At 46.9% G+C, this 27,984-nt stretch overlaps 1 long non-coding RNA gene across 1 annotated transcript in view; it reads left to right on the top strand.

The window, feature by feature from the left end:
* Positions 1-22,429, top strand: part of LOC144325203 (uncharacterized) — a 62,446-nt gene extending 40,017 nt beyond the window's left edge. The window contains exons 2-3 of the long non-coding RNA XR_013390527.1: positions 18,737-18,838; positions 21,387-22,429. This is a non-coding gene — a long non-coding RNA (uncharacterized LOC144325203). The remainder of the gene's footprint in view (positions 1-18,736; positions 18,839-21,386) is intronic.
* Positions 22,430-27,984: the final 5,555 nt, after the last annotated feature.

Here is a 27,984-nt window from a genome sequence, read left to right as displayed (position 1 = left end):
GCCCTCTTTGTGGCTAGGGGCAGACTTGGCCCCGGGACAACCAGTTGCCAGTCTCTAACGGGGCCAAAGTTGTATGCCTCAACACCGTTCTCCATTCGCGTACGAGGAGACTAGCATGGTCGCCCGCAGGAAGTCTGTGGTGACTGCAGAACCAATTAAAGCCTCTCTCTTTGGTAAACAACCCATTCTCCCCTCCGGTGCCTTTATATGCTAGGATTTGGGAGAAAATTCTTTGCGACATACTCCTCGCTTGTAGCTACATGAAAGCAAACCGGGACTCTGGCATTTCCCTGGTGACTTTCCATGCCTTAATTCCACCCCCCGCCTCCTATTTAGTCTCTTTATTAGCTGTTGTTTCTAATTTCTTTTAAAAGGATCAGGAAGCCTGTTGCAGCCACAGTAAGTAAACTGTCTTTGCAAGAAATGAGGAAACTGTTAGAAGGGAGTAGCTGCCACATTGTGTGGGTTGCTTAATTGTCTTAATTGAAAATCTACGAACAAAAATAGACCTCAGACTTCCTTTCCTCTCCTTTCTTTCCCTCCAAACTGAAAAACATCCAAGGCCGTAATAAAACCAATGGATGTTTTGTATAATGGGAGGAGAAAGGGGAAGAAGAGCGGAGGGAGGGCGACTTATTGCTTGAGGATTTCAGCGTTCGTCTTTTCTGCATCATTATAGCAGGAGTCAGTGGGGCCTTTTCCTCCCAACGCCATGAGGGACACTCAATTTCTGGTCTCCTCGACGGATGATTGCTCTGAAAATAGCATTATTTCAAGCAGAAGGGACGGCTCTTTGTGTTTACTTTATGGGAGGGAACGGGTTTGGAAGTTCATGGAAATTTTACTGTCTGAACGTTTCTGAAGCATTGTAAATAGGAATGTGTGCGTACACACACACACACACACACACACACGTCCACTATAGGGCCACTCATAAAAAAACAAGACCATATAATCAGCCTGGAAATTGAGAAAATGATGGGTCAAATTCTTTTCCGCTCCCCCTTCCAACCTCAAAAAGCATGTTCCCTATACCTTTATCTGTCTGTTTGTTTAAAACACAGTCACCTATTGGGCAAAAGCAGTGTAGCTGATGCTCAAAGCCAAAGGATAGGAGAAAAATGTGCATGCTGGGAAATGACCGAAGCGAAACGGATGACAGGCAAACCTGACAATTTTGGTACCTCTCTTTTTCTCGTTGTTCCAGTCCTATGCTCAGTTTCTCACATTTCTGTGTTGGTTTGTGATATTTTTACGTCCTTGTGAAAATTCACAAAGCATTCCCTTCATACACATTCTTGTAGGCAGTTTTGCCTCCTATACGCATTTTTGCAGGCCTTGCCCCCCAGCATAAAACATTGTTTTGTATGTTATTTTGTATGTTATATGCATTTTTATGCACACATTACCCTAGTACGCTGAGCATATAACACCAATACTGTGTCACAACTGCACTGGCTGCCCGGCCCAATTCCAAGGATTGGTGTTGACCCATAAAACCTTACACAGCTCAGGACCTCAATACCCTAAGGTTCATTCACCTTTTCCCATATGAACCCACCAGGACCCTGTGTTTGTCATCTGAGGCCCTTCCCTATGTCCCCCATCCCTGTGAGGTTCAGAGGGTGACAACACAAGAAGGGATCTTTTCTGTGGTGGCTCCCTGATTGTGGAATGCTCTCCCCAGAGAGACTCGCCTGGCGCCATCACTTCAAGTCTTTAGGCGCCAGGCAAAAACATTCTGTAATGTGTTTTTAATGTGGTACACGGCCCTGGAATCTTCTGATAAAGGGCGGTGTATAAATTGTAATAAGGGACGCGGATGGCACTGTGGGTTAAACCACAGAGCCTAGGGATTGCCAATCAGAAGGTCGGCGGTTTGAATCCCCGCGACAGGGTGAGCTCCCGTTGCTTGGTCCCAGCTCCTGCCAACCTAGCAGTTTGAAAGCACGTCAAAGTGCAAGTAGATAAATAGGTACCGCTCCGGCGTGAAGGTAAACGGCATTTCTGTGCGCTGCTCTGGTCCGCCAGAAGCGGCTTAGTCATGCTGGCTATATGACCTGGAAGCTGTACGCCGGCTCCCTTGGCCAATAAAGCGAGATGAGCGTCGCAACCCCAGAGTTGGTCACGACTGGACCTAATGGTCAGGGGTCCCTTTACCTTTACTTTATAAATTGTAATAATAATAATAATAATAATAATAATAATAATAATAATAATAATAATGTGCATGTTTGGTACACATTCTTCGGTTGAAGAACTGCATTGCAAAATTCAGAGGAGGGTGAATGCCAATGGATGGCTGCATTTTTGGTTTGCATATTTTTTCAGCAACGGCAAATTGGCTAGGTTTGCCTTTAAGGGCCAACTGTACCAAACCTCTTCCTCTCCCCCCCTCCAATATGAGGCTCTGAATGCCCCTCATAGCATGCACTCCCACAGCTGACAGCAGTTGCTATGCCCCCCACTGCAAAAATAAGCTTTATTTTCCTTTTCGCTTTTTTTTTAAAAAACGCTTTTGCCTCTGTGGTTCATCCAGGCTCACGCATATGGAAGAGCTGGAGAGAAATAGAAGAGGAAGTCTGTGGTCTGTTTTTATTTGCATGCTTGCAGCTGGATCACAATTTATACCGTTTGTTGCCAGGGCGGTGCTAAGCCAGGGTTCCTAAAAAGAGGTGCCTGATAGTGGCTGGAAAAAGGACATTTTGGCAGACGGGGGGGGGGGGGGGCGAGGCACAGAAGAGAAGCTGGAAGACAAATTATGGAGGCTTCCTGCATCACCACAAACACAGCTGAAGGTACGAGGCTAAAGGATACTAGCTCCCGGCTCCTTATTTGCATGGAACTTTGTAACCGAGCTAATGAGGAGCACTTTAAAAGAAACTGAATTGTGTATGTGGCTACACCAACCCAAAACAAGCTGTGGTCCTCCATATACATAGCTGTCAACTTACAGATTTGAAAATAAGGGACCAGCAGCCTTGAAAATAAGGGTCCTGCAGCCAAAATAAGGGACCTGCAGCCTCACCTGTTCCAGGCACTCCAGTCTTCCTGCAGTCTGGTCAAACTCATGCTGGCAGCTTCGAGAACACTGTCCAACCAACTTTGTAACCAGAGGTTCAACTGAATAGAATCTGAATCACATGCACCACAAGGCCTATGCAGCCTCAACTTAAGACGGCTCCCCGGCCTGGCTTTGCACTGCAAAGTTTGCAGCAGCACGTGCAACAAAATGGCGCCCAACATTCAAAAACCCCCTCAGCTTGCATTAACTAGCCACACACAAGGCATGCAAGCTCCACCCCCCAGTTGTTCTTAGACTTCTTATTGGGTGAGCAACACAGCCAAGCAACACAGTTGGAGCCTCCCTCCTCCCTGGCCGGCAGGGAGGGAGGGAGAGGAGCTGCTTCATTTGAAATTTAAGGGACATCCATCAATAAGGGACAGCAGCAGGGCATGGTGCTGGAATAAGGGACTGTCCCTTCAAATAAGGGACACTTGACAGCTATGCCCATATATCACATATCTCTTTAACTGGGAGGAGGGAGCGGTGCACACTGCAGTTCTTTGTTGCTTTCCGTGTACATTACAGTGGTACCTCGGGTTACATACGCTTCAGGTTACAGACTCTGCTAACCCAGAAATAGTACCTTGGGTTAAGAACTTTGCTTCAGGATGAGAACAGAAATCGTGCAGCGGTGGCACAGCGGTAGCAGGAGGCCCCATTAACTAAAGTGGTGCTTCAGGTTAAGAACAGTTTCAGGTTAAGAACGGACCTCCGGAACGAATTAAGTACTTAAGCCGAGGTACCACTGCAGTTATTATTGGCACAAAGGCACCAGGCTCAATGGTGATGCAATGCCATCTTTTACACACACACACACACACACACACACACACACACACACACACACTGTCAATTTTAAAGAAGTAGGGGAAGCAAAGGAGGAAAAAAACAGTAAAAATATGTACTGTCCGCTCATATTAAGCCAGAGGTCAGCAAACCTTTTCAGCAGGGGGCCGGTCCGCTGTCCCTCATACCTTGTGGGGGGCCGGACTATATTTTGGAAAAAAATAATGAACGAATTCCTATGCCCCACAAATAACCCAGAGGTGCATTTTAAATAAAAGCACACATTCTAGTCATGTAAAAAACACCAGGCAGGCCCCACAAGTAACCCAGAGGTGCATTTTAAATAAAAGGGCACATTCTACTCATGTAAAAATACGCTGATTCCTGGACTGTCTGTGGGCCGCATTTAGAAAGTGATTGGGCCACATACGGGCCCCGGGCCTTAGGTTGCCTACCCATGCTTTAAGCGAGGGCAGACTTGGGGCTTTAAAATTTCAGCGGCGCCCTGTGCATTGCCAAAATTTGTTACTCCCACCCACCTCTCACCTTCCATTGCTCGTCGTCGTTACAGTATCCCCTGAAGCACATGCTCAGCTTGGTGCCCAGTGCGGGAAAACTGGTTGTGCTCCACTAAATCCTGGGCAATTCGGCTCCAGGGACCACACATTCGCTCCATAAGACGCACAGACATCTCCCCTTACTTTTCAGGAAGAAAAAAGTGCGTCTTATGGAGCGAAAAATACGCTACCTCCATTCTCCACTGTTCCGTAGTCTCTGAAAGGGAATGCAGTGCCAGGGGTGAAAAAGGCTGCGAGTTATCTGTTGATCTTGCCATCTTTTTTAACATAATGATGATGATGTCATGGCTTTACAGGCCTTTGGGCAGGATGCAGTTTGACTTACTTTCCTTTGTATAAAAGCAGCCCGAAGGAGGCCCCCAACCCGCTCACAGGTCCTTGTATGATCAGGGGAAACAGCTGGTCCTGGCAGCAAGTATTAACCACTCTCAGTTCCAACCTGGTAATTGCCACCTGCCCAGATTTTAACTTGCCTGAATTAATTTTAAGATGTATTTTAATGAATTGATGTCTGTTTTTATGCATATTGCGTTGTTTTTGTGATGTTAGCCACTCTGAGCCCAGCCTCAGCCAGGGAGGGTGGGATACAAATAAAATTATTATTATTATTATTATTATTATTATTATTATTATTATTATTATTATTACATGCTCGCTCTCCCCCTTCACCTGCAGCTGTCCAGGGTATAGAATCCTAGCTGTAGCGGGCCAGCACTGTATGGATTATACGCGTTAATGGTTTTCGGCAGATTTGAGTGATTCAGAGAGCAACAGCAGCTTGGGGATGTTGTCGATTCCTCTCCTTCCACCTTCCCCTCCCTCCTTCCAAACTCTATTTTTATCCTCTAGATGTAAGGGGTGGGTGGAGGAAAGAAATCAATACATATACAGCCTACACTTAAATTGATTGAACATTTTATGGCCTCTTTTAAGTCTATTAAAGCATATCCTTATTTCTTTAGTTCACAGTTAGTACCATATTTTGCCTTGTATCACCCGGTACATGTGAGTCATACAGCTAATTCTTCGGGTTTTATCTGGCTGGCTTTATAAACGGCAATGATGATCTCTAATGAACAAACAAGGTGCTCCCGTCTCGTCGCTGAAATGGAGGGGCGCCCACTAGTGCAACGTTTAGGAACAGCAGGCTGAAAGGTATCGAGCTGGATAGAGTGTCTCTCTTTTTGGTGTGTCACTGGGCAGCATCAAGTTAGGGCTGCAGTTCAGAAACTCAGAATGGTCAACCGGGAAAGTATAACATTCCTTCGCAATCTCACCTCAGTCATGCACCGGCCATTCTTTGTTAGCATGTCTCAGTTAACTGGGGTTTGGTTGTGCTAAAATGGAAGGGAATAATTGGGTGGCAAACCTCAGCGAATTGAATGTCAAATTAATCTATTAAATCTCTAATCACAGATTGAGATCTCTTTCTCCCCATGCTCCAAGTTATCAGCGCATCTGAGGCTGCACAGGCATGTCAGCGCTGCAATACTTAATGACAAAGAAACTCTTTGGGCCACATTCAACTAGATTGTTGTGATAGTGGAAATCAAGGCTACAGTTCCTGCCACCTCAAAGAGACCTTACCCCTGTATCTCCCCTGTGCCCTCTCAAAATCTGTTCCAGAAGGTCAGGAGAACCCTCAGAGCCAGTGTGGTGTAGTGGTTAAGAGCGGTGGACTCGTAATCTGGTGAACCGGGTTCGCTTCCCCGCTCCTCCACATGCAGCTGCTGGGTGACCTTGGGCTAGTCACACTTCTCTGAAGTCGCTCAGCCCCACTCACCTCCCAGAGTGTTTGTTGTGGGGGAGGAAGGGAAAGGAGAATGTTAGCCGCTTTGAGACTCCTTCGGGTAGTGATAAAGCGGGATATCAAATCCAAACTTCTTCTTCAGAGCAGGGCATAGGAGAGGAGAGCAGAGATTATCCTTCAAGCCAACAAAAATGTTTGCATGACAGAATGATCTCCTTAGAACTACATACACTACAACCCTGAGTTGTAGTATCCGTGGATAGTAGATATTCTGAAGCCACCAAGGGGCCTTTGCAACAAAACTGCCAGTAGAGCTGCAAAGCTAAGCGAGGTCTGGTGTGGTTTCCAACTGGATGGGAGACCGTGTGCTGAGATTCCTGCATTGCAGGGGGTTGGACTAGATGACCCTCGGGGTCCCTTCCAACCTGACGATTCCATCATTCTATGAAATAGGAACCACAGGCGTTTAGTTTTAACCAGTGTCAAGCCTGGCTTTCAGATGATGTCATGTGTGAATATATTCACTTGTAGGGTTATCTCCTCTTTGAAAACATCCCTCCAGAACTACAGTGAGGTTCTGACTAAATGCAAATGAATTGATTCGTCCATCATGTTGGACGTTTAATCTACTAAAACATTTGATTGGCATTCCATAATTAAGAAACCATGGTTGCAGTCGTGGATATTGCAGGCGTGGGCGACCTTTGGCCTTCCTCATTAGCCTGAATTACAGCTCTCAACATCCCTGTTCACTAGTCATCTTTTCTAGGGCTGATGGGAGTTGTAGTTCAACAACATCTGGAGGACCCTGGCTTCCCCACACCTATACATGTATGAAGCAGTGGGTCAGGTGCACAGATGCATCACCCCAAAGGCAGATTCGGGTGCAAGCCAAGCTCTGAGCTGAGAAGATGCCTATCTTAGGAGGAAGGTGGAACATGGATGGTGGTAGGCCTTGCAGTTAGCAAGTGGACAAGGGAGCTGGTAGGGGGGTTAGGGAGCAATTGGCAGCGAGAAAATGAAGAAAGAGGCTCGGAGACCTCCCAAGCAAGGCTACCAATCAATTAGTTGATTATTTGGAGCGCCAACAAAACCTGGTACGGATTTAGGGCTAATGCACCAACTGGAAGTCTGGCCAATGCAAATGGGAGGAGCCTGAATGCCGATAAGCTCCTCCCCTCCTGCCTCCCCTTTGCTCTCATTAAAGTTGAATGATTAACTCCTCAATCCGTCCAACGGCAGTAAAATCATAATAGCCCTGCGTTTATGACGCCTGTCAACACAAGATCAAGCCGAAATTGAAGATAGGCTGGGAATGAACAAGCCCTTTGTTTAAACACCAGTAGCTTGGGAAAATTAGTAATCATGTGATGGAAAATTATGAAAAACTATATGAAAGGTAAATGATGCAGGCCGAGGTGGAAATCATTTGCACCTCTGAGGTCTATCGACTCTGGGAGAATAGTTTTTGAAACGCTCGCCAGCTTGAATCTCTGTGACCCCAGAACAAAAAAAAATCCATCAGAGGATCATTTGATTATTTGAAGATGCAGTGAATTGTTATAGCAACAACAGCCTAAGGTGGTTTCGATTCTTATCAGGAAGTAAATTCTGTTGAAGCTAGTAAGATGACTTCCGAGTAAATAGTGTTAGCCTTGAGCTAACTGTGTTTCCCCTCCATTAAAAGATACAAGCAAGGGCGAATTAGGTGTGTTTATTTGGTTGAAATCAATGTGAGCTCAGCGTTTAATGTCTCCCCACATTGCTACTGATTTGCAATGGGATCCAAGCATCCTGAACTTTCTTACAGTTGTGTTCACAGAGCAACCCTGCGATAGGGCCAAACTAGACAAAGTTCAGTGCAACCAAGTGCTCCTTCCTTCCTTCCTTTTCATTTTCAAAATCCGAAGTAGTTGTGGAGGCTACAATCGAGATGGCAGATGAGGCCTTCACATGCATATCCACAACACATTTATCTGTTCAACGAGTGGATACAGATGCACACAGTTTGAATGGTGAGCTCACAGTGGATCCCCAGTCAGCCTTTAGTACAACCTTCCTCAAAGAACGAAGCTCAGGAACAACCTGTACCACCACCACCCCCAAGCATTTCTCCGATGAAAATAGGGACGTCACTTTCCATAACGATAATTTTACTCTTTATACCCCACGCATCTGACTGAGTTGTCCCAGACACTCAGGGCAGCTTCCAACATATATATATATATATATACACACACACACACACACACACACACACACACACACACTAAAACAGTAACCATTTTTTTAAAAAAAAAACCTTGCCTATACATGCTCAGGGGGTCGGATAGCTCCATAACTTCCAACATTTCTCTGATGAAAATAGGGACATCATTCCATACCCTCCAACATTTCTCCAATGACAATAGGAACATCTTAAGGAAAAGTGGGACATTGCAGGATCAAATCAGAAACCGGGATGGCTTCTCTAGATCAGGGACGTCTCTGGAAAATAGCAGAACTGGGAGGGTCTGCTGTCCTTCCTGTTTTAAGTTGGGTTGTGCAAACAAAATTGTGTACAATTTAAAAGAGATACAAGCATCGGGAAGGGAAAGAGTTACCGTAAGTAGTCCCTGAGGGTTAAACCACAGAGCCTAGTACTTGCCGATCAGAAGGTCGGCGGTTCGAATCCCTGCGACGGGGTGAGCTCCCGTTGCTCGATCCCTCCTCCTGCCAACCTAGCAGTTAAAAAGCACATCAAAGTGCAAGTAGATAAATAGGTACCGCTCCGGTGGAAAGGTAAATGGCGTTTCCGTGTGCTGCTCTGGTTCGCCAGAAGCGGCTTAGTCATGCTGGCCACATGACCCGGCTGTACGCTGGCTCCCTTGGCCAATAAAGCAAGATGAGCGCTGCAACCCCAGAGTCGGTCACGACTGGACCTAATGGTCAGGGGTCCCTTTACCTTTACCTTCCCATAATTGCTTTTCTGCTCATGATTGCAGTCTCCAAGGTTCCATTCAGTCAAACAAACAAGCCCAGACCATCAGGGGAAAGTATGAGCCTGAGGTGTTTATGGGCGGCCACCTGGGAAAAGGTATTCTTGGTGGTGCCTCTCAGCTCTGGGATGCACAGACTGGGGAAGCAAACCCGGTGTGCACTCAGATGACTTTCTGGTGCCTGGTCTTTTGTTGACCTGTTTGGCTTGGATTGTTTCTATATTACATTTGTGGTGCTTTTAATTATAACCACCCTTAATTATCTTAAGAGTGAGTGCACTAAATTACATGATAATGAGGAACCGGGGAGGCAATAAGTTCCAGCTTGGCAGCCGTCCCTTCCGACTCTGTCATTCTGTGTGGATGGTACTGATTGCCAAGTGGGGACTCACAATGCAGCTTAATAAACTCCATGTGTCTAACAGACAAATCCGAGACTTGGGTCCGTCTCTCTGCCACTCACTGGCATGGGCCACGACAGTCGCAATTTCCCAGCATTTTTGCGCTCGAGGGAACACAGAAAGCCATCAACACAACATGTTAAGCTGAAAAGTTGTGCGTTGTTGCTTTTTGTAAACTGCCCTGGTAATGTGCTTGAAGGGTGTGGTATAAAGAAAGAAGGCAAGGAAGGTAACTGTGTGTTTCCGATAATTGTTGTTATTGTTTAGTCCAGTGTTTCCCAACCGGTGTTCCGCGGCACACTAGTGTGCCGCCAGGCGTTGCCTGGTGTGCCGTGGGAGGGAGGCGGGCGAGTCGGTGGCGAGAGGCGGGGCGGCGGCGGCGAGGAGAGGCCGCCCAGCGCGGGGCTCTCGCCGTCTGCCTGCCTGGCTGCCTGCCTGACGCGCAAACCCCCGGCGCAGGCGCCCCGCTTGTTGACACGGGAGGGGAGGGGGGAGAGGAAACGCTGCTGGTGCCGCTGCTCCTCGGCGGCGGCTCCTCCTCTCAGCCCGCCCTGCCTATATTTGCACCAATCCCCGTCCACTAAAGCATTCGCGCCTCCCAATGGGAAGCCTTGCCGGGCGCCGGGCGCTGCTGCCTGAGAGTTCTGAAGCCACGCCCACTTTCCCAGAGACTGGCGGTTCTGAGGGATCCAGGGCAGGGCCGGCGCGCGCGCGCGCTTCTTGCTGCCCGGGCGCTTGCTCTAATCCCGCCTTCCCTGGGAGGGAGGGACGGCGGTGGCCGCGAGCGTCCGGGGTGGGGCGCGCGCTGGCTCTCCCTGGCGGCCCCCGTGCCTGGCGTTCTATCAGTGCGCCTCCTCTCTCTTTCCCCACCCATCCTCCACGTGCTGCGCTCTAACCCGGAGTTAGAAGCGAATTAGAACACGCCCCCCGTGTGTGGTGTGTTTTTTTTGCTGCTCCTCTTTTTTTAGGGCTTTTTGGCGGCTTTTGGGACGGCGTCGAGGGGTGGCGCCCACGCTCCTTGTGCGCCCGCCCCGGAGGCTCGCCCGCGCGGTAGTGCTAGAGGAGGAGAGAGGTGGGCATGGCGGCTGTTTTGGAGCTGTTGCTGCAGGACGAAGTGGCAGCCAGCGCTGTCGTGCGGTGGCTGAAGGCGAGCCAGAGCCCCTGCGCCGTGGAGGTAAAACGCGCAGCGCCGCCCTTGCTTCACCCAGCCCTCGGTTCGAGCGGGAAGTATCCGGGAAAACGGAGTTGATGCCGGCCTTCAAAACTCTGCGCTCCAAAAGGGAGGCGGGAGGGGGGAAAAACAGGTCGACCACTTGAGGTTTCCTCCTCTGGCGGGATGCTAAGTGGGAAGCTGCAGCCTTCAGGCCTGCGCTATGTGAACTCCTGAAGGGCTCTTGCGGTAGCTTTTCGGGAGCCCAGGTGTATATATGTGCCCCCCCGAGGGAGCCCTTCACTGAACCTGAGAACCCTGCTGTGGAGTTGGTGGGACTGAGTTGCTGTGCGCCCTTACGAATCCTTCCCAAATGCAGCTTTAATGATTCAGAAACAAGACCTACAGAATTCGTTGGAAGTTACTATTTTTTTATTTTTTTTTACATAAGTAAAAAGTGACCTTTCCCCATCTGGCATGGTGGTGTGCCTCGAGATTTTTTTCATGAAACTAGTGTGCCTTTGCCCAAAAAAGGTTGGGAAACACTGGTTTAGTCATTTAGTCGTGTCCGACTCTTCGTGACCCCATGGACCAGAGCACGCCAGGCACTCCTGTCTTCCACTGCCTCCCACGGTTTGGTCAAACTCATCCTGGTAGCTTCGAGAACACTATCCAACCATCTCGTCCTCTATCGTCCCCTTCTCCTTGTGCCCTCCATCTTTCCCAACATCAGGGTCTTTTCCAGGGAGTCTTCTCTTCTCATGAGGTGGCCAAAGTATTGGAGCCTCAGCTTCAGGATCTGTCCTTCCAGTGAGCACTCAGGGCTGATTTCCTTCAGAATGGAGAGGTTTGATCTCCTTGCAGTCCATGGGACTCTCAAGAGTCTCCTCCAGCACCATAATTCAAAAGGATCAATTCTTTGGCGATCTGCCTTCTTTATGGTCCAGCTCTCACTTCCATACATCACTACCAGGAAAACCATTGCTTTAACTATATGGACCTTTGTTGGCAAGGTGATGTCTCTGCTTTTAAAGATGCTGTCTAGGTTTGTCATTGCTTTTCTCCCAAGAAGAAGGCGTCTTTTAATTTTGTGGCTGCAGTGATCATGGAGCCCAAGAAAGTAAAATCTCTCACTGCCTCCATTTCTTCCCCTTCTATTTGCCAGGAAGTGATGGACCCAGTGGCCATGATCTTTGTTTTTTTGATGTTGAGCTTCAGACCATATTTTGCGCTCTCCTCTTTATCTAAATTTTCGACTACACATTCAAACATTCAAGCAAATTCAGATACTGTAGGTGTCTCTGTGCTAGGTGAACGAGATTCTATCTATCTGGTCTACGCATAAGTACCAACAGTGAGAGCCAGTGTGGTGTAGTGGTTAAGAGTGGTAGTCTCGTAATCTGGTGAACCGGGTTCGCTTCCCCGCTCCTCCACATGCAGCTGCTGGGTGACCTTGGGCTAGTCACACTTCTCTGAAGTCTCCCAGCCTCACTCACCTCACAGAGTGTTTGTTGTGGGGGAGGAAGGAAAAGGTGAATGTTAACCGCTTGGAGACTCCTTCGGGTAGTGATAAAGCGGGATATCAAATCCAAACTCTTCTTCTTCTACTACTTAGTTCCTTCGAGTGGGGGTGGGTGGGAGAACAAATGCAGCTCCCTGAATTTTCAGTCTAAATTTCAAAGGGGTAGGAGACAAGAAAGGGAAAGGAGGGAGAGTTGAGAGTAACAAACAACAGTTAGGGAAGAAATGGCAGACACTTGGATGAGAGATGACTGTGAGCAAAGTTAAAAGAGCCTCAGAACGTCAAGCAAGGGTTAGCTGTGATTGTGTCTCTGCAAATCCTCTAATTGTGCCTTTGCAAATCCTGATTTATCCTTGCTTGTTCTTAATTTGTGCCTCAGAATAACAAAGCCCTACATTTTTTGGTTTCGGTTCTTGATGCGCACGTAACTATCATATTTGGTATGTCTGCCAGTACCCCAAACCAGCCTGGTAATTCATTCTAGAGGAATAAATATGTGATGCAGAGCGACGTTAGACAACATCAAAACAGTCTTGTTGCTGTTGTTTTTTTAAGAAGAGAAATCTTTTCTTTAAAAAAGAAGAAGAAGAAAGATCGTTGTTGACCTTATCCTGAGTGTAGCAGAGCAAGCAATTGCCCTGAAGGGATTTTGTGACTGCTCATAAAAAATGTCGCAGCAGAGTCCTGCCCCATCTGTATGATGCTCTCTCAGGACAGCATTTGTGCAAGACTGCTGGAGAACGCTACACCGTAAGTAATGCTACTTGAAACATTGCACAAAGGAACAACCAGGCTCCTTTATTTACGTATTTATTTACTGGAAAGGTTTGGGAGTTATCATCGTGAGCTACGCCACCCGTTTTTGCGGAGAAGCCACCAGGTCTCAGAGGCAGAAGTGAAGTTTTTCTCTACATCTCTGCCTTTACAAAAAAACAAAACAAAAAAACCCCTTGTCTTTCATGTGAAAATAATTTTTAAAAGTTGCTAGCCTTCAGCATTACAGTGAAAAACTGGGGGGGGGGGGGGCGACACATGACCCAAATGTAACCTGCAGGCTCAGAATCACAAACACCAGCTCCAGATCCCATGGCTTCCAGAAGGCTGTCCAAGAAAGTTGACTTCATCTTTGCCTGAAGCAGAATCACACAATCCCAAAATAAAGGGCTCCTAATTTGCATATTATTTGCATTTATCTGCATACCATCAATGTGGCATCTGTTCAGTTTGTCTTATCTCTCTAAATCATCTCCACATCTTAAAATCATAATATGGTAGCGCATAGGAATATATATTTTAGAGAAACCTTGTACTCAAGTCTTCACACTTGAGCCAGTGTCTTCTTAGCAAGTGAAAGGGTGGAATCTAAAAAGCCAAGGGCCAGACTTGATCTCAAGCCGACATTTCTAGTTGACTAGTGAGGCAAAGAGTGAAGACCTAACCTCGGTTTGACTCAGCTTGACCCATTTGACTGGCATTTCATACCCTCCAACATTTGTCTGATGAAAACAGTGATGCCCTCTTCCACAATAATAATAATTTTATTATTTATACCCTGCCCATCTGGCTAGGTTGCCCCAGCCACTCTGGGCAGCTTCCAACATACCGTATTTTTTGCTTTATAAGACTCACTTTTTCCCGCCTAAAAAGTAAGGGGAAATGTGTGTGCGTCTTATGGAGCAAATGGAGGCTGCGCAGCTATCCCAGAAGCCAGAACAGCAAGAGGGATTGCTGCTTTCACTGCACAGCGATCCCTCTTGCTGTTCTGCCTTCTGAGATTCAGAATTTTTTTTCTCTTGTTTTCCTCCTCCAAAAACTAGGTGCGTCTTGTGGTCTGGTGCGTCTTATAGAGCGAAAAATACGGTATATAAAAAACATAATAATAATAAAAAAACATAATGGGGACGCGGGTGGCGCTGTGGGTAAAACCTCAGCGCCTAGGACTTGCCGATCATCAGGTCGGCGGTTCGAATCCCCGCGGCGGGGTGCGCTCCCGTTGCTCGGTCCCAGCGCCTGCTAACCTAGCAGTTCGAAAGCACCCCCGGGTGCAAGTAGATAAATAGGGACCGCTTACTAGTGGGAAGGTAAACAGCGTTTCCGTGTGCTGCGCTGGCTCACCAGATGCAGCTTGTCACGCTGGCCACGTGACCCGGAAGTGTCTGCGGACAGCGCTGGCCCCCGGCCTCTTAAGTGAGATGGGCGCACAACCCTAGAGTCGGACACGACTGGCCCGTACGGGCAGGGGTACCTTTACCTTTACCTTTAAAAAACATAATAAAACATTAAGCATTCAAAAAACTTCCCTATACAGGGCTGCCTTCAGATGTCTTCTAAAGGTTGTATAGTTACTATCTCCTTGGCTCAGGGGTCGCATAACTCCATACCCTCCAACACTTCTCCGATGAAAATGTTGTTGTTTAGTCGTTTAGTTGTGCCCAACTCTTCGTGACCCCATGGACCACAGCACGCCAGGCACTCCTGTCTTCCACTGCCTCCCGTATTTTGGTCAAACTCATGCTGGTAGCTTCGAGAACACTGTCCAACCATCTCGTCCTCTGTCGTCCCCTTCTCCTTGTGCCCTCCATCTTTCCCAACATCAGGGTCTTTTCCAGGGAGTCTTCTCTTCTCATGAGGTGGCCAAAGTATTGGAGCCTCAGCTTCAGGATCTGTCCTTCCAGTGAGCACTCAGGGCTGATTTCCTTCAGAATGGATCGGTTTGATCTTCTTGCAGTCCATGGGACTCTCAAGAGTCTCCTCCAGCACCAATGAAAATAGGGCGGTCCTAACAAAAAGCAGGACATTCAGGGATCAAATCAGAAACAGTCCCGGATTTATAGAAGCCATCCCGGTTTCTGATTTGATCCCGGAATGGCCTGGTTTCCCCTTCTTCCCATTTACATTTCTGGGGAACAACTAGCCTGACTGGCAGTACAAACCTGATCTTAGATACAGGAAGCATGGCTGCACTCCAGTCAACAAACAGGAAATTTAATATATAGTACAAGCGCGTCCATTTCTATTAATCTTATTTTGCACATGATGTTAATCCCTGCTTCTTGGATTTCCTCTGCTAGCAAGGGCTGGCGGCCAACGTTGGCCGATCCATTCAGCAAGCCTGGACCGCAGGCATGGGACCTTCTGGCCCCGAATATCCAACCCCACCAATTAGAGCTATCTGGGGAAATCATTGCAGCTAGGGGTGTAGCGGAGCATAAACCTGCCAGTGAGCAGTTCCAGTCCTTTTGGTAGCAGGAGCAATGACATCACCTGCTGTAGTGGCATTTCCAAGCTTGCAGCGTTGGAGGGCAGCCTTGACGTGGCATGCAATCCCCTTGCTGGCAAAGTGAGGCTCAGCAAGTGCCTGGTCCAAGGCCACCCAGTGAACTTTGTTTTGACGGACCAAAAGTCTCCCGGGCCAAAGTCTAACCACTGCGGCAACCTTTGCCTCGTTATTCTGTGACTGCCAGGTGATCTAATAGATTAGTCATTATGTATACTCCTTCTCTTTTGAGTGTCTATGGGTCGCCAAAGCTGGTACAGTGGTACCTCAGGTTAAGTACTTAATTCATTCCGGAGGTCCGTACTTAAGCTGAAACTGTTCTTAACCTGAAGCACCACTTTAGCTAATGGGGCCTCCTGCTGCTGCCGCGCCGCCGGAGCACGATTTCTGTTCTCATCCTGAAGCAAAGTTCCTAACCTGAAGCACTATTTCTGGGTTAGCGGAGTCTGTAACCTGAAGCGTATGTAGCCTGAAGCATATGTAACCCAAGGTACCACTGTATAGCTACACATTCTCCTTGGGGGCATGGCTGGTGGGCCTCTCATGATAAGCACCAGTAGCATGAGGTCAGTGGACTAGGGGGACTATTGTTTTTATTGATTGATTGATTGAGTTTATATACTGCCCTATACCCGGAGGTCTCAGGGCGGTTCACAGAAAAGATTATAACATATATAAACGGAATAAAAACAATAACCCAATAACACCCCCCCAAAAGACCCACATTTTAAAAGGGTATAGGATGTCAATCAGGTCAACCAAAGGCCTGGTTAAAAAGGAATGTTTTTGCCTGGTGCCTAACTGCGTATAATGAAGGCACCAGGTGAACTTCCCTGGGGAGAGCATTCCACAGATGGGGAGCCACTGCAGAGAAGGCCCGTTCTCGTGTTGCCACCCTCCAAACCTCTTGAAGAGGAGGTAAACGAAGAAGGGCCTCAGAAGATGATCTCAGGTTCATTTGCTCATATAGGCAGTCCTTGAGGTATTGCGGTCCTGAGCCATTTAAGGCTTTATAGGTCAAAACCAGCACCTTGAATTGGGCCCAGAAACTAATTGGTAGCCAGTGCAGCCGGACCAGGATCGGTGTAATATGCACAAACCGTCTTGCTCCGGTGAGCAACCTGGCCGCTGAACTCTGCACTAGCTAAAGTTTCTGATCTGTCTTCAGAGGCAGCCCTACATATAATGCATTGCAGTAATCTAACCTTGAGGTTACCAGAGCATAGACAACAGCAGTTAGGCTATCCCTGTCCAGATAGGGGCATAGCTGGACCACCAGCCAAAGCAGATGGAAGGCTTCGAGTGACAGCAAAGGATTCAGGAGCTACAAACCTGCTCCTTCAGGGGAAGTGTAACCCCATCAAGAGCAGGCAACCTCCCACCCATCTGGTCTATGGACTCACCCACTAACAGTGGCTCTGTCTTATCTGGATTGAGCTTCAGTAGTCTCCTCAATGTTCCCCTGGCACCTCCTTCCCAAAGCTTCTGCCCAGTTTAGGGAGGGAGGCACGATGCTCTGACGGGGTCCAAGAGCCCTCCTGCCACCTTCCTAAAGTCCATCCAGCTTTGGGAAGGAGGCAGGAGGGCTCTAACATCCCAACAGAGCCCTGGTGCCTCCTTCCCAATGCCCAGGAAGCTTCAGCCCAGCTTAGGGATGGAGGTGCGATGCTCACGCAACAGACCTTAGGACCTCAGGACTGTCGGAGGTTCCGTACGACCAAGCTGAAATAGCTCTCCTCCTCCTCGTATCTTCCAAATCCATCAGGCTCTCCTCCTCTGACGGTGATTAACGACCTAAGCCTTTGATGAGGCTTCAGGCATGCTCCTCCATTACGCAGAGTATCCAAGCAGCAGAAGGAGCCAAGAAAGATGTGCTGCATCGCTACGTTTATTTCTAACTATGCAGGACAGAAAAGAATATGCATCTGATCTCTGTGAGAGTCAGTGAACAACTAGAACAAAGAAACAGGAAACCAGTAACATCAACATCCGTCTCCCTTCTCCCGTGAGACTTCCAACAGTCTGGAATGTCAACAGAGTCTTGTGACTCCAAAAACTGCACAGCGGCATAACAGAAATCTAACAAGGACATCATGCACACAACATCCCCCTCTCAATCACCCTCGCAAGCTGGGACCGCTGGCCCTAACTTTTCCCTTACGAAAAAGTTTCACTGCACGCCACTGATGTGTTTCATAATTTTCGGCTTAAGAACACATTGTTTTATGGGACAAAACCACCACAATGCTTCAATATGAAGATGAGATAGGGTTAGCGATGTGCAACTCTTGGTCATCTCTGCTACAAAGCCAGGGGAACCTGCAACAGAGATCTTTGTTTCTGTTTATTAGCAGGAAGTAAAACCAAGATCCTGACTAATGCCAACGCCATTTTGTGTGCGGTGTTCTCTATAGGCGAACATCTGTATTCATCTCCTGCATTCGTCTTCCGCCGAGCGGAATGGCTCTCTGTGTAGTAATAGAAAATAGACAGAAGCTGGAAATAATGGGCGCAGGCAATCAAACTATCATTATAGGTACATTATGTACAAGGTGCTAAATTGGCAAGAGCCCTTTATTGTTAACTTCTCTCCAGCATTATTAAATGAGCTCAGAAACTAGGGGAAATTTACAAGTGACAAAGGGTAATTATATACTTTAGAAGAAGGTATTTTTCATCATGGGGACAGAACAGCACCAAGATAACAGTCCATTCAAAAGACAGGCAAAAGAGAATCTACATATTTTAGTAGAATCGTGCTGTCATTCATAGGTGGCATTCTTCACCCCCCCCCCCCGCCCCCAGAAAGACAGAAAGAAAGAGAGAGAGAGAGAGAGAAACATACTTTTGCTTGTAGTCTGGCGGCCTGTTTAACTGTAGGGTCATTTCCCACTCTGCAATATTAGCAGTTAATTAAAGGCTTAAGGCCTTCGTGTCAGATAACTGATATAGCCAGCTGACTACTTGGCAAAAGGGACCACGGTTCTAAGCGATTCTGCAAACAATTTGTGGCGCACACCCTGTAGTGGCGCATGTCAGCCTTTTCCTCACAAGTAGATACATGGTCGCCTCTCCCAAGAGTCTGTTGTGATTCTCTAGACATGCACAGGGACACATTAGGGTTTGTGGAGTGCCCACCGACCACGAATATTGTCTACATGGTTTCTGTTCTTTCCCGTTCTTTCCTTGTTCTTTTGGCAAACGTATTTTATTTTTGAAATGTTCAGAGCAAACAGAAGAGCGCTCCGCATGCAGAGTGCAGACAGTATTGAGCTAAGTTCAGTGTCTGGAAAGTAGCCATGCAGCCATCTCAGCACATGACGACACAGGTGAACATCATTTTCTGCAAACTAGAAACCGTGTAGATGCTCCAGCGGTTGGGAAAGTGAACCTTATTTAAATTTATTTATTTGGCTTTTGAAATTACAATTTTCCAATCACATATCCAGCATACAATATAAAAACAAGATTCCAAAGAATTTCCTGGACTTTCCTCCTCCCCTTTGTGGGGCCTATTGTTCATCATTTCCTCCTGCATCTTTCATGATAATCCAAATCTTTTACCTCTCCATTGTGTCCAAAATTCGCCTACTAACCTACTAACGATTTTAACGGTTTACAATGGTTTTTAAGATGAATTATATCTTTCCCCCATTTCTTATTAAAATTATATCTTTTCCCCATTTCTTATTAAAATTTTGGTTTTCCCGATTTCTGATTCTTCCAGTCATTTTAGTCATTTTGGCATTGTCCATCAACTTGATCTGCCATTCTTCTCTGGTAGGGACTTTATATTCTTTCCATCTCTTCCATAAAGTGATCCTTTATTCTGACCAAATGGAGACATAATGCAATATCTCCAATAGACATTGGTGGTCTATGAACATAATACAGTGGTACCTCGGGTTAAGAACTTAATTCGTTCCGGAGGTCCGTTCTTAACCTGAAACTGTTCTTAACCTGAGGTACCACTTTAGCTAATGGGGCCTCCCGCTGCTGCCGAATGATTTCTTTTCTCATCCTGAAGCAAAGTTCTTAACCCGAGGTACTATTTCTGGGTTAGAGGAGTCTGTAACCTGAAGGATATGTAACCTGAAGCATCTGTAACCCAAGGTACCACTGTACAATCAATCAAAGGCCCCCAAGAACCTCTGTGCCTCACAGATCTGACTGATTTCTGAGGGAGAAAGCCACTGACACATTGTATTGTGTCCATTTAGCTCGGTATTGTCAATGCTGATTGGCAGCACAGCTCTCTGGGTTTGGAAGCCTTTCCTAGAGCTGCCTGGAGAGGTGGGGGAGACTCACTGGTCCTGAATGGGGTAACCGTGCCCCTGAAGGATCAGGTGCGCAATCTGGGAGTCATTTTGGACTCACAGCTGTCCATGGAAGCACTAGTTAATTCTCTGTCCGGAGTGGTTGTCTACCATCTCCATCTGGTACACCAGCTGAGACCCTACCTGCCTGCTCACTGTCTTGCCAGAATGGTACATGCCCTGGTTATCTCCTACTTGCACTACTGCAATGCACTCTACATGGGACTACCTATGAAGGTGACTCAGAAACTACAAGTAGTCCAGAATGCGGCAGCTAGACTGGTGAATGAATGAATCTTTATTTGCATCAGCCGTTGGCCATAGCAACAAAAAGAAGAAGAAGAAGAATTTGGATTTGATATCCCGCTTTATCACTACCCGAAGGAGTCTCAAAGCAGCTAACATTCTCCTTTCCCTTCCTTCCCCCACAACAAACACTCTGTGAGGTGAGTGGGGCTGAGAGACTTCAAAGAAGTGTGACTAGCCCAAGGTCACCCAGCAGCTGCATGGGGAGGAGCGGAGATGGGAACCCGGTTCACCAGATTACAAGTCTATCGCTCTTCACCACTACACCACACTGGCACTGTGATATACACAGAACAAAATAAAAAGTCGGTTATATAAAACACAGTTTGGAGTCCTGAATCAGCAGTCAAATAGTGGACCTTATTCTGATTGCCCTGGCCAGATTGGTGACTAGAAGTGGCCGCCGGGACCATATAGCACCAATCCTGAAAGACCTACAGTGGCTCCCAGTACATTTATGAGCACAAATCAAACTGTTGGTGCTGACCTTTAAAGGTTTGTATTCCATAATGAGCATCTCCACCCCCATCATTCAGCCCAGACACTGAGGTCCAGCTCTGGGGGCCTTCTGATGTGACAAGAAGTTACAGAGAACCAGGCAGAAGGCCTTCTCAGAAGTTGTGCCCACCCTGTGGAACACCCTCCCATCAGATGTCCAGAAAATAATTATCTGACATTTAGAAGACATCTGAAGGCAGCCCTGTATAGGGAAGTTTTTAATGTTTGATATTTTATTGTGTTTTTAGTACTCTGTTGGGAGCCGCCCAGAGTGGCTGGGGTAACCTGGTCAGATGGGCGGCACATAAATAATAAAATTATTTGTAACCATTATTATTAAGGACTGAACCCAGAACCTTCTGAATGCTCCAACATGGAGTTATGACTCTTCATTTCCAAAGCTCAATATCTTCAAAGTCATGCTGGCAAATTTCATGTCCAAATAAGTACCGTATTTTTTGCTCCATAAGACTCACTTTTTCCCTCCTAAAAAGTAAGGGGAAATGTGTGTGTGTCTAATGGAGCGAATGTATGTTGCGTAGCTATCACAGAAGCCAGAACAGCAAGAGGGATCGCTGCTTTCACTGCGCAGCGATCCCTCTTGCTGTTCTGGCTTCTGAGATTCAGAATATTTTTTTTCTTGTTTTCCTCCTCCAAAAACTAGGTGCGTCTTGTGGTCTGGTGCGTCTTATAGAGTGAAAAATACGGTAGGTTCTTTGATATTTTGCATCTCAGGATTTCTTTCTTCTATCAACAGGTGTCTTCTCAGCATCGCTGCTGACAGATCATGGTTCAAAGCCCAGCGCCACCGCTAAAACGCATTTGGACAGTATGGCTCAGTCTGGAGAAGCGCCACATTTTGCTTGCATGAGGTGATGACTTGGAGGACAAGCTGTTGAAGACACATTACTTTTACCTAAAGACCTTTGTGTCAAAGGTTAAAGAAATCCATGCTCCTGAGTCTCTTAACTGTGTCGTCGTATGTATATATATATAGATACGCCCTGACTTTCCAACTTAGATTATTTGGAGAGTAAGTGCTTCTGTTATTGCAAATTAAACTAATTAGTACCATTTCCTGACAGCTGCAGTGAGCGATAGCAATTCCACGATCCTGCCCCCACCTCCCCGCCCTTCTTCACCCACTTATATGGGATGAAGAGTGGAGACAGCTTTGTGGTTTGATGGAATAGGATCAGTTTATCATTGTAAGGGCACCTCATTCCATTCCGAGTGCAGCATCGCTGCTCACCCCCCCCCCCCCGCCCGACGCTCTTCCAGTTCATCAGCTATTATTGCTCTATTAACTTATTACACGGGAAGCCAAGCTGAGCCAGATGGGAGGTGACTTTGCAAATCACCAGGGAAGAAATCAGGCTGGAATTTATTATTTCTTCCCGGTTTTGGAGACGCTGTAACGTCATGTCCCCCCCCACACACACTTGCTCTTTTTTCAGCCCAAATTGTAGACAATTTGCCGGTGGAACGCTCAGGAACACATTTCCACGCCCGCAAATGGTTTAATCGTTGTGAATTCCACAACCTTGCTCGGATTGAAAATCTCCAATTTCTCTGTGAATATCAGCAAAGAGTGAAATGTTGCAGGAGGTAATCCTCGGGCTTTTAGCAAATTGCTCTCATTTTATCAAGTGCGGGAGTGGGGGGGGGGACGGGATCCTACGTCCCTATTCTGTGTATAAAACCAAATGACTTACTTATGTCTGAGATTTCCATAATGCTAGGCTGAGAGAAGGGACGCGGGTGGCGCTGTGGGTTAAACCACAGAGCCTAGGACTTGCTGATCAGAAGGTCAGCGGTTCGAATCCCCGCGACAGGGTGAGCTCCCGTTGCTCGAAAGCACCTCAAAGTGCAAGTAGATAAATAGGTAATGCTCCGGCGGGAAGGTAAATGGTGTTTCCGTGCGCTGCTCTGGTTCGCCAGAAGCGGCTTAGTCATGCTGGCCACATGACCCAGAAGCTGTACGCCGGCTCCCTCGGCCAATAAAGCGAGATGAGCGCCACAACCCCAGAGTCGGTCACGACTGGACCTAATGGTCAGGGGTCCCTTTACCTTTACCTTTAGGCTCAGAGAAACAAAGGAGAGACCATCCTGACACCTTGTAGTGGCCCTGCTGGAATAATCTGAGGGCTGTAGCCTATTACTTGGAGGTCAGGGTACTCAGTGAAAGCCTATTGCTGATGGGTCTGGGGGCATTTAAATGAAGGAATGTGGCCACTTCATTGGAGCAAACATGTTAGGCTGAGACTTGGTGGAGAGTTTACTAAAACTTCAAAACAGGACCTCCTAGTACGTTTGTGAGCACAATTCAAAGTGTTGGGGCTGACCTTTAAAGGCCTTAATGGCCTCGGCCCAGTACGGTGGTACCTCTAGTTACGAACTTAATTCATTCCGGAGGTCCGTTCTTAACCTGAAACTGTTCTTAACTAGAGGCGTGCTTTCACGTTTGTAACTCAAGGTATAATATTAATATTAATAATAATAATTAATTATTTATACCCCGCCCATCTGGCTGAGTTTCCCCAGCCACTCTGGGCAGCTCCCAATCAAGTGTTAAAAACAATACAGTTTAAAATATTAAAAACTTCCCTAAACAGGGCTGCCTTCTGATGTCTTCTAAAAGTCAGATAGTTGTTTATTTCCTTGACATCTGGTGGGAGGGCGTTCCACAGGGCAGGTGCCACCACCAAGAAGGCCTTCTGCCTGGTTCCCTGTAACCTCACTTCTTGCAGTGAGGGAACCGCCAGAAGGCCCTCGGAGCTGGATCTCAGTGTCCGGGCAGAACGATGGGGGTGGAGACGCTCCTTCAGGTATACAGGACCGAGGCCGTTTAGGGCTTTAAAGGTCAGCACCAATACTTTGAATTGTGCTCGGAAATGTACTGAGGTACATTAGCTAAAGTGGTGCTTCAGGTTAAGAATAGTTTCAGGTTAAGAATGGACCTCCGGAACGAATTAAGTACTTAACCCAAGGTACCACTGTATATGACTTTTCATAGACACCTGGCATTTTGTTTTGTTCTTTTAGATTTTGTTGGTAGCTATCCAGAGTGGCTGGGGTAACCCAGTCGTATGGGCTGGGTTAAAAAAAACAAAAAATTGTTATTATATTATTATTACTAATCAAGGGAGGGTTTTCAAATGTGTATCAAGTAATCACACCTACACTGGTGGATGGCAAGCTCTAGAATCAATCTAGATTTATCAATCTAGCACATTGAGGATGAGCATGAACAATTCTTGACTGAGAAACACTACATGTTTATGCTTCAAACAGGTTGACTGGTATGCAGCCATGACTTTCATTTCAGTGTAAGCACCATGTTTTTAAAGAATAAAAAGGTAAAGGGACTCCTGACCATTAGGTCCAGTCATGACCGACTCTGGGGTTGCGGCGCTCATCTCGCTTTACTGGCCGAGGGTGCCGGAGTACAGCTTCCGGGTCATGTGGCCAGCAGGACTAAGCCACTTCTGGCAAACCAGAGCAGTGTACGGAAACGCCGTTTACCTTCCCGCCAGAGTGGTACCTATTTATCTACTTGCACTTTGATGTGCTTTCGAACTGCTAGGTTGGCAGGAGCAGGGACCGAGCAATGGGAGCTCACCCCATCACGGGGATTCGAACCGCCAACCTTCTGATTGGCAAGTCCTAGGCTGTGTGGTTTAACCCACACCACCACCTATTTTAAAGGATATCTGCTCACAAATTCCATCAGAGAAACAGGAACATTTCAGCACAATACAAGCATGTGAGAGCAAGTGTTCATTGGTCATATCTTATGGTCACTACAACAGAAGGTGGCTCAAAGTAGGTGACCTGGAGATGACTTCTTGGACATCCGTTTCAACCTGGGCTGCTGAGCGAGGTGGAAAGCCACTCTCTGTCTATGATCTGTGGTGCCACAGGATTCTTGAGAGTATGATTTACTCTTCAAAACTATTTTAAGATAGTCATTCTGGAGGGAATGGTTGGTGGCTTGGCTATTGGCTTCCCACTTCAGAAGAATTTTTATTTTTATTTTACATTTTTTTTTACTGTGATTCCGCAGAAAGGGGTTTAAATGTTTCATACTCTGGGTGCCCAAATCCGGAGGAAACTGCCCACATATTTGTATTTTTGTACAGCCAACTGGGAAGCCCTCAATGAACCCTTGGTCAGAGAGCACCCACAAATGGAGATACTTACCCCCCCCCCACTCCAGTCTTACACCCAAGTCAGAAACTCTGACTGATATCTGCCCCACTTTTAACTGGCTGACTTGCTGTTAGTTTTTGTTTTTTATTAAAGATTTTCTTGTTTTACAGAAGTATGTGTAATGTATCTCGTATTTTTTCCATGTAACATTTTTACAAATCAGTTTAATTTGTTTAGACATTAGGAAGAAAAGGGGTGAAGATGGGTGGGGTTGGGGTTGGGTGGCGATGTTTCTATTATGCTTAATGTATGTAGGGTTTGGTGTCAGCGTTGCTTGTGTTGTTCACTTGTGTTCCTTTGGTGGTGAGAGAGGTTGGGGTTGGCCTGGGGTGTGGTTGTTTGTTTGCGATTGGCTGTGGTGATCTTTGTTTTCGTGTGTGAGTGGGGCGGGTGGGTGTTTTGGATCAGGTTAGCCATATTGATTTGTATGCTGTTGGTGGATTATTGTCATTGTCTTTTTGGGGCTGTGTATGTGATAAAGGGGAGCCTCTTCTTCTGTTTGTCCCCGTGTCAGTTTCAGTTTATTGGTTAATTTTTCTAGTAGGGCTGTTTCCCATACTATTTGGTACCATTGGTCTATGCTTACTCCTGACAGGTCTCTCCAGTGTCTGGTTATGGTGTTTCTGGCTGCTGAAAGTCTGACTTGCTATTTTAAATCTACATCTTCATTGTTTCTATCTGATGAAGTGTGTGTGTGTGCGTGTGTGTGTGTGTGTGTTTTCTACATCTTTATTGGCCTCTTTGTGATTCTCCTGAAGTAGGCCTAGACAAACTCGGCCCTCCAGATATTTTGGGACTACAACTCCCATAATCCCTAGCTAACAGGACCAGTGGTCAGGGATGGTGGGAATTGTAGTCCCAAAACATCTGGAGGGCCAAGTTGGCCTATGCCTGTCCTGGCATATGCCTGAACCATTAGGTCCAGTCATGGCCTACTCTGGGGTTGCAGTGCTCATCTCGCTTTATTGGCCGAGGGAGCCGGCGTACAGCTTCCAGGTCATGTGGCCAACATGACTAAGCCACTTCTGGTGAACCAGAGCAGCGCATGGAAACGCCGTTTACCTTCCCGCCAGAGCGGTACCTATTTATCTACTTGCACTTTTTGATATGCTTTTGAACTGCTAGGTTGGCAGGAGCAGGGACCGAGCAACGGGAGCTCACCCCGTCGCGGGGATTCGAACCGCCGACCTTCTGATCAGCAAATCCTGGGCTCTGTGGTTTAACCCACAGTGCCACCAGCGTCCCAATAGAAGGGTACACCTGCTCTAAAGATCTTATACATGTATATTCAGAAGTATGGTCCACTGACTTCAAAGGGACTTACTCCCAGGCAAGTGTGTACAGGATTGCAGCCTAAGAACATGAGAAGAGCCTGATGGGTCAGGTCAATGGCGTCTCCTCCAGCATCCTATTCTCACAGTGACCAACCAGATGCCTCTGAGAAGACCCACAAGCTCAACCACACTCTCCCCACTTGCGATTTCCAGCATCTAGCATCCTATCTCTGAGGCTTCCAGGATACATGATCTGAACTCCCGAATAGGTTTGAACCCCCTAGCCGATAGCATTTCTCCATTCAGAAGTTATCTGCTGGTTGACTTTATTTCCCAAGGTCCTTTGGGAAAGGCTCTCCAAATTACCTTGTTCCTGTAATGTTAAAGAAGAGGCGTGAACCACCCTGATCTTCAGCAGGAGTGAGAGAGTGACCTCTGACCCTGAGGTCCCTCTGTTTATGAGGGTCTCCCTGTAATAGACTAGGAACTTGGAGAAGCCAGAACTCTATGATCACGCCACAGTTCCTTTCCTGATCCATTGAATTCGGTCGCTTACCAGAAGTACAACTTTGTTCTTTTTTAAAAATCTGTTGCCGAAACCCATGAAAACCCTTCCGTTGACTTCTTAGGTTACCACAGTGGCCACAATAATGCACTGGAGTTCCGAGTCCTGATCTATTCCAGGATTTTATGGCTAGTCCTGCCTGGAACAACACCCGCTGCAAAATCATCCCGCCCACAAATGGGACAGAATTACCCCAAGGAGCGTGTGTGTGTTTGGATATCCTGTGCCACCAAAGTCTGTGTGTCTGAAAGAAAGCAGCCTTTGGTGAGTTGCCCTATTTTGGCCTGTCATCACCAGGAAAAAGGGAGTCAGCACTTACACGCTGCTGTTCTTGCTGCCTTATGATGTGGCAACAATGGCTTATGAATTCATCTCACGGGGGCTTTTATTTGCTTATTTTTAGTGCTTTTATTTTATTTATTTATTGCACTTATATACCACCTTTTCCTCCAAGGAGCTCCCTAGTTCTCGTCCTCCCTAGTTCACCCTCACAACAACCCTATGAGGTAGGCTAGGCTAAGAGATGGTGGCTGACTCCAAGGTCATGGCTGAGTGGGGATTCGAACCCTGAGTCTCCCAGATCATAGCCCAATACTCTAACCATTATGCCTCACAGGCTCTCCTACATGTCTTCTTTTTAAAAAATAAAATCATTTTTATTGGTTTTACGAATACAAAGTGTAAATAAACACAAGACATATCTGTATAAAGAGATTCTCCGAATCTCAAGACTTCCCCCCATCGCCTCCATGGGGTCTCATTTTAAACAACTGCATATTCATCCGTACTCCAGTTTTTATACCAAACCTTATTGTCCACAATAATTTTTACACTACAAGTGAGTCAAAATCCTGCTCTTGTTTCCATCTGCTTACAGTGGTCTCCTAAATAACTTATAAATTTTCCCCACTCTTTTATAAAGTTTCTATCCTCTTGGTTTCTGAGTTTTCCTGTCAGCTTTGCCATCTCAGCATAGTCCATCAACTTGGTTTGCCATTCTTCTCTGGTAGGGACTTTGACTTCTTTCCAATTCTGGGCTAATAACTTCCGGGCGGCCATTGTTCCATACATAAAGAGTCTTTTCTGCTCCTTTGGTATGTCGGTACCTGTAATTCTGTCAGGAATGAGCCAGCTCCCAGCGAAGGTTTGCAGCCAATGGCAGAAAGCAGCCAGGAACAGAGAGGCTTAGATGTTAGTCAGGCAGGGGAGAGCCAGCAGCTGCAGACTAGAACACAGCCAAAGCTTGCAGGAAGCACAAAACGGCGCAAACAAATCCAGAGACAGCTTCTCTGAAAAGGAAGAGC

This window comes from Podarcis muralis, chromosome 1, assembly GCF_964188315.1.
Source record: "Podarcis muralis chromosome 1, rPodMur119.hap1.1, whole genome shotgun sequence".
Taxonomy (NCBI): Eukaryota; Metazoa; Chordata; class Lepidosauria; order Squamata; family Lacertidae; genus Podarcis; species Podarcis muralis.
Note: the sequence above shows the minus strand (reverse complement) of the source record. Positions and strands in the feature narration are given on the sequence as shown.